The 10,000-nt window shown below is 60.0% G+C and overlaps 2 non-coding genes and 1 pseudogene across 2 annotated transcripts in view; all 3 read right to left on the reverse strand.

Moving 5' to 3' along the window:
* The window catches only part of LOC145273926 (large subunit ribosomal RNA), a 5,724-nt gene extending 3,343 nt beyond the window's left edge, over positions 1–2,381 (reverse strand). Inside the window, exon 1 of the ribosomal RNA XR_013866562.1 lies at positions 1–2,381. This exon is cut by the window's left edge and continues 3,343 nt beyond it. This is a non-coding gene — a ribosomal RNA (large subunit ribosomal RNA).
* Positions 2,382–2,974: 593 nt separating this feature from the next.
* LOC145273878 (5.8S ribosomal RNA) lies at positions 2,975–3,132 on the reverse strand. Its single transcript, XR_013866538.1, has one exon. It is a non-coding gene; the product is annotated as a 5.8S ribosomal RNA (ribosomal RNA).
* A 398-nt stretch (positions 3,133–3,530) lies between these two features.
* Positions 3,531–5,901, reverse strand: LOC145273913 (small subunit ribosomal RNA; annotated as a pseudogene).
* Between the last annotated feature and the right edge of the window lie 4,099 nt (positions 5,902–10,000).

Here is a 10,000-nt window from a genome sequence, read left to right on the forward strand (position 1 = left end):
TCTCATGGGCGTCGCGTTAGGCACCTTAGCCGGACGTTTGGTTCATCCCACAGCGCCAGTTCTGCTTACCAAAAGTGGCCCACTTGGCACTCGCATTCGAGGTGACCAACCGCCCAGCGAAGCGTGCTGGCGGCGGCGGCCGGATGGGTCGGCTCCGTCGTTCGGGAGAGTCGGCCCGTTCCACCCGTTCCGAGTTCGAGAGTAGGTCGAGGCCGTGAACGGCCCCGGGGCCTCCAATCGTTCGCTTTACCGGATGGAATTGCGACGATCGAGCGCCAGCTATCCTGAGGGAAACTTCGGAGGGAACCAGCTACTAGACGGCTCGATTGGTCTTTCGCCCCTACACCCGGTTCCGACGATCGATTTGCACGTCAGAGGCGCTTCGGACTTCCACCAGAGTTTCCTCTGGCTTCATCCCGACCGGGCGTGGATCGCCATCTTTCGGGTCCCTGGTCGCTCGCTACGCCAGAGTCGGCCGAGTCGTACTCGGAAAAAGGGGAAACCGACCCGGGGGTGATGCGCCCGCGCGCAGCGCCTAAACTCGACGACAAAATAGGACTAGTTCAAGCCGCGGGATCTCACCGATGGGCGGAAGGAGGATATGGAAGCTGGCGCCCGGCAATTCCCCTTTTTGGATGATGCGCCGGTCCCCTCTCGGGGAGGAGGGAAAAACAACCGCACGTCAGCCACGAGCCTTCCCTCTCCTATCTCTCTCGGGAAGAGAGAAAAAAGGAAAAGTTGCGGGCACCGCAGCAGCGACGGCGGAAGGCCGAAAACGCCGCGCCGGCGGGATCGGGCACGGCTCGGAGGCGGGTGAGGCGAGGAGAAGACGACGGCACGAGACCGACGACACCCCCCGACGACCCCCGGACGACTTTGCCACGACACCTCTCCCGATCGACGCCCTCCTACACGCTCTCTCGCTTTCGCTTCGCCTTCGGGGTTAGTCAGAGGTGGCCCCTACGACTCGCGAACGGCCAGGACTCCTCGGTCCGTGTTTCAAGACGGGTCGGGTGGGTTGCCGATGCACGTCGCTGACCCGGGGTGGCGGGCGGCTCGAGTAAAAAAGCGTCGCCGAGCGACCTCTCCGGAAACGGAAACGGGCGCGGGCGGGGTTGCCCCCGACAAGAACCCGAAACGTCGGCGAGGTGCGTGACGGCGAGGCCGCGCCAGTCCTATCCCGCCTCTCATCGCGCACGCGCCCGAGACGGTGGGGCGCCTAAGGAGCGACACACAGAGTGCGTCGCCCGCACGCGACTTCCGGCGGGATCAAAACGGACCGGCTCGCCACGTGTAACGGATCGTGTCAGATTTCCTCCGTTCCCGGCAGAAAGGGGCAGTTACGTTCGCGGGCCCGACGGCCGGTGGCCCCCGACTTCACAAGGTGGGAAGACGGGGGTTTTCAGGGTGATGAAACGCCTGCCGCCTACGGAAAAAAACCCGCGTGTTCGACCTGCACGCCGGGAACGGGTCGCGACGACGGACCGGAGGGGAAGTGCGTCCGGTGCCGGCCGCGCGGAGGTCGCGCCGAAGCGCCCGCGCCATGATTACGCCGAGCGATGATGAAGGGGACGGGTGCAGCGGAGTCGCGCGCGGAGGGAGCAGGAGGAAAGAAGAAGCGGCGGCGACGGATGCGGCGGGTTAGGGCCCGGCGGCAGCAGCGATCGAGAGGACGAGTCCCCTCCGTCGCAGCCAACCGACGCAGCCACCTACCGACGCCGCGGTCGTCACCACGTTTCCCTTCCCGCTATCCACGCGGCCCGTCTCCTTCGTCGGCGACGCGGGCACAAAAGCTGGAACCGCGGGGAACGAGTCCCCCGCGGACACGACGAACGACGACCTGTGCCGCGACGGCCTCTCTTTCAAGAACACACATCGAGTTTGGGCTCGAGCCTAGGCAGCACCGGACTGAGTCCCCCCGCGATCGCGGTGAGCGGTCCCACCCGTTTACCCCTGGGCGGTTTCACGTTCTCTTGAACTCTCTCTCCAAAGTTCTTTTCAACTTTCCCTCACGGTACTTGTCGACTATCGGACTCGTCCCGGTATTTAGCCTTGGATGGAGCTTACCACCCGATTTGGGCTGCGTTCCCAAGCAACCCGACTCTCGGATCGAAGGCCGTCGCTCGCCGTCCGCACCGAATGGGCCTGGCACCCGCCGCGGGCGGCCCCGATCGAGGGAACTCCGAACTATGCGAGACGAAAACGAACGGCTGCCTTCGACCCATGCGCCACACGTCCCGAAGCCTTTAACTTGCGACGGGATTCGGCGTTGGGCTTCTCCCGGTTCACTCGCCGTTACTAAGGGAATCCCGGTTGGTTTCTTTTCCTCCGCTTAGCGATATGCTTAAGTTCAGCGGGTCGTCTCGTCCGAGCCGAGGGCGGCGGTTTTTAGTAGAGTGTGGTGTTTGGAGGAGAGGAATCTCGATCGGTACCCTCCGTGTGACGACGGCTGGCCGATATAGCGCCCGTCCGACCGAAAATGAAGAAGCCAACAATTAAAAAAAAGCGTGGGTCCTCCCCATCCGACGTTGCGTTGCCTACGACGCGGCCACCTTTTTACGGTGCGACGGCCGTGCTCGTCGCGCTGCTCGAGGCGTCGCTGAGAGACACCTTCATGAGGCAGAGAGCGAGACGAGCAGGCGGCGCTTACGTCGGCAGTCGGTTAGGTCGGTACTTTTTTTTTGGTCTCCCTTCGGCTGCTTTCGGACAGACTCCTCCTGCTCCTCCTCCACAGTGTTTCTTCACGCGGTCGAAAAGGGAAAAGACTCCGCGGTCTGCCAGCGGGAGACGAAGGAGGAGGCCGGAGAGGGTTTTAAAAAAAAAAAAGACATTGAAAGGAGTCAATTCTTTTTTTATTTTTCTTCCCCCTCGTCACTCGCTCCTGCGACGTCCCGGTTACCACCGTGCCGAGGACCGGGCGGGCACGGGGACGGCAAGATGTCGTTTCGTTAACGGAGAAAGACATGTAACGTTCCGCCTCTCGACCGGACGTGGCCCCGAGACAAGGGATCTCGGGGCCGCAATGTGCGTTCGAGGTGTCGATGTTCACTGAGTCCTGCAATTCGCATCAGTTATCGCGGCTGGCCGCGCTCTTCATCGACGGACGAGCCGAGTGATCCCCCGTCCAGGGTTCAGCACTTGGTTTTTTTATATTAGTTTTTGTTTATATAGATTTAGTAGTGTGCGAGGAGGTCTGTGCGAGGAGGCGTGACGGCATTGCAATGTCGCGAGTAGTTTGTTTTTTTAGCTAGCGGCGGTGGCACAGCGGCTGCAAAAAAACAAAAAAAACGATAAAGCGGCGACAAGGCAAAGAAGAAGCGGCCATCACTTGCGGTGGGCGAAAAAACAAACAGGTGGTAAGACGCGGAAGCAAGCAAGAAGAGCTGGGGCTTTAAAAACCTCCGCGTCACCACAAATCTATCTCTCGCTCCGCCTTTTATAGGTTTGTTTGCGCGCATTCGAGGCGTTGACGCCGACAGACAGAGGAGGTAGGCCGGAAAACAACAAACCAGTCTCGAACGGGAAAACGGTAATGATCCTTCCGCAGGTTCACCTACGGAAACCTTGTTACGACTTTTACTTCCTCTAAACGATCGGGTTCGGTCGTCTTCTCCAGGCATCGAACGCCGAGGCGTAGATGCACGAGTGTCGTGACGGACACGTCGCGCACTGCCCGGCGGCGTCGTCGGCCAGATCCGAGGACCTCACCGGACCGTTCGATCGGTAGTAGCGACGGGCGGTGTGTACAAAGGGCAGGGACGTGATCGACGCGGGCTGTTGACCCGCGCCTACCGGGAATTCCTCGTTCACGGGGTTGGTTACAGGCCCCGATCCCTATCACGGGAGGTGGTTCAGAGGTTTCCCAACCCTCTCGGGCCGGGGCGAAGTCCCCGCTGATACCTCCAGTGTAGCGCGCGTGCGGCCCCGGACATCTAAGGGCATCACAGACCTGTTATCGCTCCGCCTCGTGTGGCTTTCTGCCACCCGTCCCTCTAAGAAGTGCGTGAGAAAACCGACCCGGACCCGAGCGCCACGGAGGACGCCGAGCCCGCCGTAAAAATCACTGACATCGGCGCACTAGTTAGCAGGCCGGAGTCTCGTTCGTTATCGGAATCAACCAGACGGATCGCTCCACCAACTAAGAACGGCCATGCACCACCACCCACCGAATCGAGAAAGAGCTATCGATCTGTCAATCCTACCGGTGTCCGGACCGGGTGAGTTTTCCCGTGTTGAGTCAAATTAAGCCGCAGGCTCCACTCCTGGTGGTGCCCTTCCGTCAATTCCTTTAAGTTTCAGCTTTGCAACCATACTCCCCCCGGAACCGAACTCTGGTTTCCCGCAGGCTACCCGCCGGGTCATGGAAGCGAACGCCGGCGGATCGCCGGTCGGCATCGTTTACGGTCGGAACTACGACGGTATCTGATCGTCTTCGAACCTCCGACTTTCGCTCTTGATCGAGGAAAACGTGCTTGCCACACGCCATCGCTGCAGTTCGTCTTGCGACGATCCAAGAATTTCACCTCTAACGTCGCAATACGAGTGGCCCCGACCGCTCCCTTCGATCATTGCCTCGCCGTAGACGGAGACCGACAGACGTAGACGAGGCCCTCTTCCATCATTCCATGCTTATCGTATGCAAGCTTGAACAGCCCGCTCTGAGCACTCTAATTTTTTCAAAGTGAACGTACCGGCCGCCGCGGACACTCGGTTAAGAGCACCCTTGGAGGAGAAACCGCCGACCGCAACACGCGCGCAGACAAGACACGAAGCAGGGACTCGGAGCGGACCGGGGGGTTCAAAAAAAAAGAGGAACGCGCGGAAAGGGAGAGGGAGAGAAGCGCGGGGGTCAGAGTGCGGGGATGCGAATGAACGCACCCAAACACACACACGTAGCACCCCCCCGTTAGACTACTCCCGGAACCGAACCGACGACCACTTGTTTTTTTTTTCCCGGATCCCGATCACGACCTCCTCGTCCACCTCGCCGGCAGGACCGCGTGGCGGGTATGCTAGCGGTTGACACCGGCGGAAAGGGCCGGGAATGCGAACGGACGACCAAAGTCAACGACGGACGATGGCGCCGCCGCCCCGGGGCCGCTTGCGCGACCACGAACCCGAGTTCGGACTACGAGCTTTTTAACCGCAACAACTTTAATATACGCTACCGGAGCTGGAATTACCGCGGCTGCTGGCACCAGACTTGCCCTCCGGTTGGTCCTCGTTAACGGATTTGAAGTGTACTCATTCCGATCGCGGGGCCTCGACAGAGTCCCGCGTCGTTATTTTTCGTCACTACCTCCCCGTGCCGGGAGTGGGTAATTTGCGCGCCTGCTGCCTTCCTTGGATGTGGTAGCCGTTTCGCATGCTCCCTCTCCGGAATCGAACCCCGATTCCCCGTTACCCGTAGTAACCACGGTAGGCACTTAACCGACCGTCGACAGTTGATAGGGCGGACCCTCGAGAGACCCGTCGCCGGGCGTGAAAGCTCGTGCGATCGACCAGTGAGTTATCCAGAGTCACCAAAGCGGAGCGCGCCGCCCTATGAGCCCCGCCACCGAACGGACCCGCGAGCGGGAACGCCGACGACGGGAGGACGGAATGACGCGCATCGGTCTCAGTCTAATATGTAGCGCCGCGACCCGGAACGGCCGACGCGGGTGCCAGCGCGCGAGGCGTGGCGACGACGGCGCGCCGACCGATCGCGGCCTGTGTCACATGTATTAGCTCTAGAATTGCCACAGTTATCCATCGCCTCCGAGGAGGAATACGGTCCCGAGGATTAGGTCCGGTTCCTGAGCCATTCGCGGTTTCGCCCGTTCTAATGCGTGGCGTGAACTTACACTTGCATGGCTTAAGCTTTGAGACAAGCATATGACTACTGGCAGGATCAACCAGGTATCGTTGGAATTTGGGACTTTGTTTCGACAGAACGACAGACCGACCGCGACCGACCGACCGACATAAGACAGACAACTACAACGACGGGCACGTGTTTATTTATTTTTCGAGGGGGTTCGCCGTCAGAAGAAGCGCGCTGCCCGCGCTGATGGCCTCTTTTTTGTTTCTCCCCTGACTTGGACCGAGACCGAGACTCAAAGAACGAAAGCGACCAACGTCGACAACAACAACGACAACGGCACCCTTGACAGCGATACATACGACAAACGACAAGCAGCACGACGGCAGTGCACACGGACATCGAGGGTCAAGGTGCAGACTGAACTCGCCGAGGTCGTCGTCATCGTGGTCGCCATCGATTCCGTCTCGTCGTCGTCGTCGTCAACGTCCACGTCACAGCCGGCCGAGAAGAGAGAACAGACGACAGCGTCGACAACAACAACATCGACAACGGCACCCTTGACAGCGATACATACGACAAACGACAAACAGCACGACGGCAGTGCACACGGACGACATCGGAGGTCAAGGTGCAGACTGGAATCGTCGAGGTCGTCGTCATCGTGGTCGCCATCGATGCCGTCTCGTCGTCGTCGTCGTCGTCTTCGTCGTCGTCGTCGTCATCAACGTACCAACCGACCGAGACGAGAGAGCAAGCAACAACGTCGACAACAACAACGACAACGGCACCCTTGACAGCGATACATACGACAAACGACAAACAGCACGACGGCAGTGCACACGGACATCGGAGGTCAAGGTGCAGACTGAACTCGTCGAGGTCGTCGTCATCGTGGTCGCCATCGATGCCGTCTCGTCGTCGTCGTCGTCTCCGTCGTCGTCGTCGTCGTCGCCAACGTCAACGTCAACATCACAGCCGTCATCGGGGAGGAGCTGGACCAGGGCAGCGGCGGCGTAAATTTTCCCGTCACCTTCGTCGTCGCCTTCGTCGACCGACCGACCGACCGGCGTCGTGTTCGTGCTCGGAAAACCGAGGAGAGACAACGTGCACATGGCGCGTTCTCGCAAGCGGCTCCTCGGTCCGATTTTTTTGGGCGGCTTTTTCGAGCTTTTTTTTTTTTTTCTCACCCTTTCGTCCGTGCGACGGCGAACGTTAGGGGAAAAAAAAAAAAAAAAAAAAAAACGACAACAACGCGGCGGACCGGGCGAACAACATCGTCGACACACACGACATTGACGACCGGTCCCCCTTTTCACAATCGCATCGAGATAAAAACGAACGAGTCCGATTCGAGCACCGAGTCGCGAGCGGGAGGACTGTCGGTGCAAGTATCGATCACTGACGTGAGCGCTTCGCCGGACAGAGGATGGCTCATCCGGCAGCCGTGCAAATCGACGGTATGGGAAGAACGAACAAGAAGAGCAACGACTTGATCGGCGGCTTGGGAACTGCGGACGGTGAAAACGGGTTAATCGACTGCGACCACGACTGCTCGATCGATCTTCTTTGGCGCTAACAAAGGTGGAGGTGGCGCAAGAAGGGACTAGCGCTATCACCGTCCACGTATCAGAAGATGCGGCGGCAGACGTCGACGCTTATGCGTTGTCGGACGAGAAGTCGCTGCAGCACGTGTACCGCGAGCGGGACGTCCAAGGTTTTGCCAGACGGAAAGAAATCGGGTGTCAGCGAACGTTCACACGGCTGTGAGATCGGACGCTGACAGGAGTAGGAGGCGGCAGGCAGGCGGCGGTTACGGCGGCGGCGCCTGCTGCTGCTCATCCTCCTGTTTGCTGCGGCGACTTCCAGGACGGGAGAGCATCGAACAACGTACGTATGGTTACAAGGGGATCAGGATCTACATAGTGCATCCCCCGCGGCTATTTTTGTTTGTTTGTTCGCTCGTTCGTTAATTCGTTCGTTCGTTCGTTCGTTCGTTACAATGTACGTTTTTCCGTTCGACGGCGGCAGAGAGCGGCGGCGTTTCTCCCTAATCCGGAGGATTTATCGGTCGCACAGCGATGGGTCGTTCGGCCGATCATCGAAAGATTCGCAGGTAGTGGTTGAATGGCAGAACGGCAGCAACAACAGCGGCGGCTGAGAGCGGCGAACGCTGAGGCGGAAGCAGAAGCTGCAGCAAACGTATCGGCTAAACATGGTGGACATAGATATGGCTGACGACGCGGGTAGTACCACGACGACTATGGAACCAGGAAAAGGAGCCGTTAGTTGTTCCAACATATCGTTCGACACGTCGAGCAGCCCTAGGTCCACGGAGAAGCACACACACGTACCACGTATTATAACCTAACGACGATGAGCGGGCGCACGGTTGGCAGGAACGAAGGCGGCGGATCAAAACAAGTTGGAGCGCGGCGACAGCGATAACGGTGACAGCCCTAGGCGGCGGAGATGCCACTTTCTGACGCCTTTGCGACAAGCCCGTAGAGACGTTCCGGACCACCACGAGGCAAAGAGTCGCTGCTCCGACGAACCGACACACCAAAGTGTGCTTCCTACCGAACATGTTTTATAAAACTTTCAAACTGGAAAACCCCAGAAATGGTGTTGGTATTCGTCCAGACCCACCTCCGACACCTGAAAATGGTGGTCAAAAAAAACGTCGATTATACGAAGCGACATTTCTGGTCGGCGATTTTCCAGTTTTACGCCTACTGCCACATGGGGATGTCGGTAGGCGTCGCAAAGTGCCTTCTCGACGCCTAGGCACACCAGGACTTTGTCATTTTTTTCCCCCTCGACATTCCTGGTCCGGTCTATTCCGATTTTACACCTACCGCCATGTGGGGGTGGCAGTAGGCGTCGAAAAGTGCCTTCTCGACCGCTAGCGACACCACTACTTTATCGAGCTCTGGAGGCCCGCACACCGACCCGGGGGCCGCGGAGTCGACCCCGGGGGCCTCCTGGCGTCGCCGCCGCTCACTTGGACGCCTTCCGCAACCTGTGGTCCCGCTCGGGGCCGCCGGGAGCCTCGCCGACCTGACCGGTGTCGGTAGGCGTCTGGAAGCGCCCGGCCGACCTGGACGAGGTCCCCCTGGCCCCCGGGGGACACCCCTTAGTTGGATGGGGGTGCTGTCCCGGGCACACATGCAACCCGCGGCCGCCTACCGACAGCCCCCTTCGCTCGATCGCTACTCCTTTCCAACATATGTCGGAGAAGCCGGGCGGTTGTGAAACCCCAGAAATGGTGTTGGTATTCGTCCAGACCCACCTCCGACACCTGAAAATGGTGGTCAAAAAAAACGTCGATTATACGAAGCGACATTTCTGGTCGGCGATTTTCCAGTTTTGCGCCTACCGCCATGTGGGGGTGGCAGTAGGCGTCGAAAAGTGCCTTCTCGACCGCTAGCGACACCACTACTTTATCGAGCTCTGGAGGCCCGCACACCGACCCGGGGGCCGCGGAGTCGACCCCGGGGGCCTCCTGGCGTCGCCGCCGCTCACTTGGACGCCTTCCGCAACCTGTGGTCCCGCTCGGGGCCGCCGGGAGCCTCGCCGACCTGACCGGTGTCGGTAGGCGTCTGGAAGCGCCCGGCCGACCTGGACGAGGTCCCCCTGGCCCCCGGGGGACACCCCTTAGTTGGATGGGGGTGCTGTCCCGGGCACACATGCAACCCGCGGCCGCCTACCGACAGCCCCCTTCGCTCGATCGCTACTCCTTTCCAACATATGTCGGAGAAGCCGGGCGGTTGTGAAACCCCAGAAATGGTGTTGGTATTCGTCCAGACCCACCTCCGACACCTGAAAATGGTGGTCAAAAAAAACGTCGATTATACGAAGCGACATTTCTGGTCGGCGATTTTCCAGTTTTGCGCCTACCGCCATGTGGGGGTGGCAGTAGGCGTCGAAAAGTGCCTTCTCGACCGCTAGCGACACCACTACTTTATCGAGCTCTGGAGGCCCGCACACCGACCCGGGGGCCGCGGAGTCGACCCCGGGGGCCTCCTGGCGTCGCCGCCGCTCACTTGGACGCCTTCCGCAACCTGTGGTCCCGCTCGGGGCCGCCGGGAGCCTCGCCGACCTGACCGGTGTCGGTAGGCGTCTGGAAGCGCCCGGCCGACCTGGACGAGGTCCCCCTGGCCCCCGGGGGACACCCCTTAGTTGGATGGGGGTGCTGTC

Source organism: Euprymna scolopes, unplaced genomic scaffold (assembly GCF_053919585.1).
Source record: "Euprymna scolopes isolate OS-2025 unplaced genomic scaffold, ASM5391958v1 sca22, whole genome shotgun sequence".
Lineage (NCBI taxonomy): Eukaryota > Metazoa > Mollusca > Cephalopoda > Sepiida > Sepiolidae > Euprymna > Euprymna scolopes.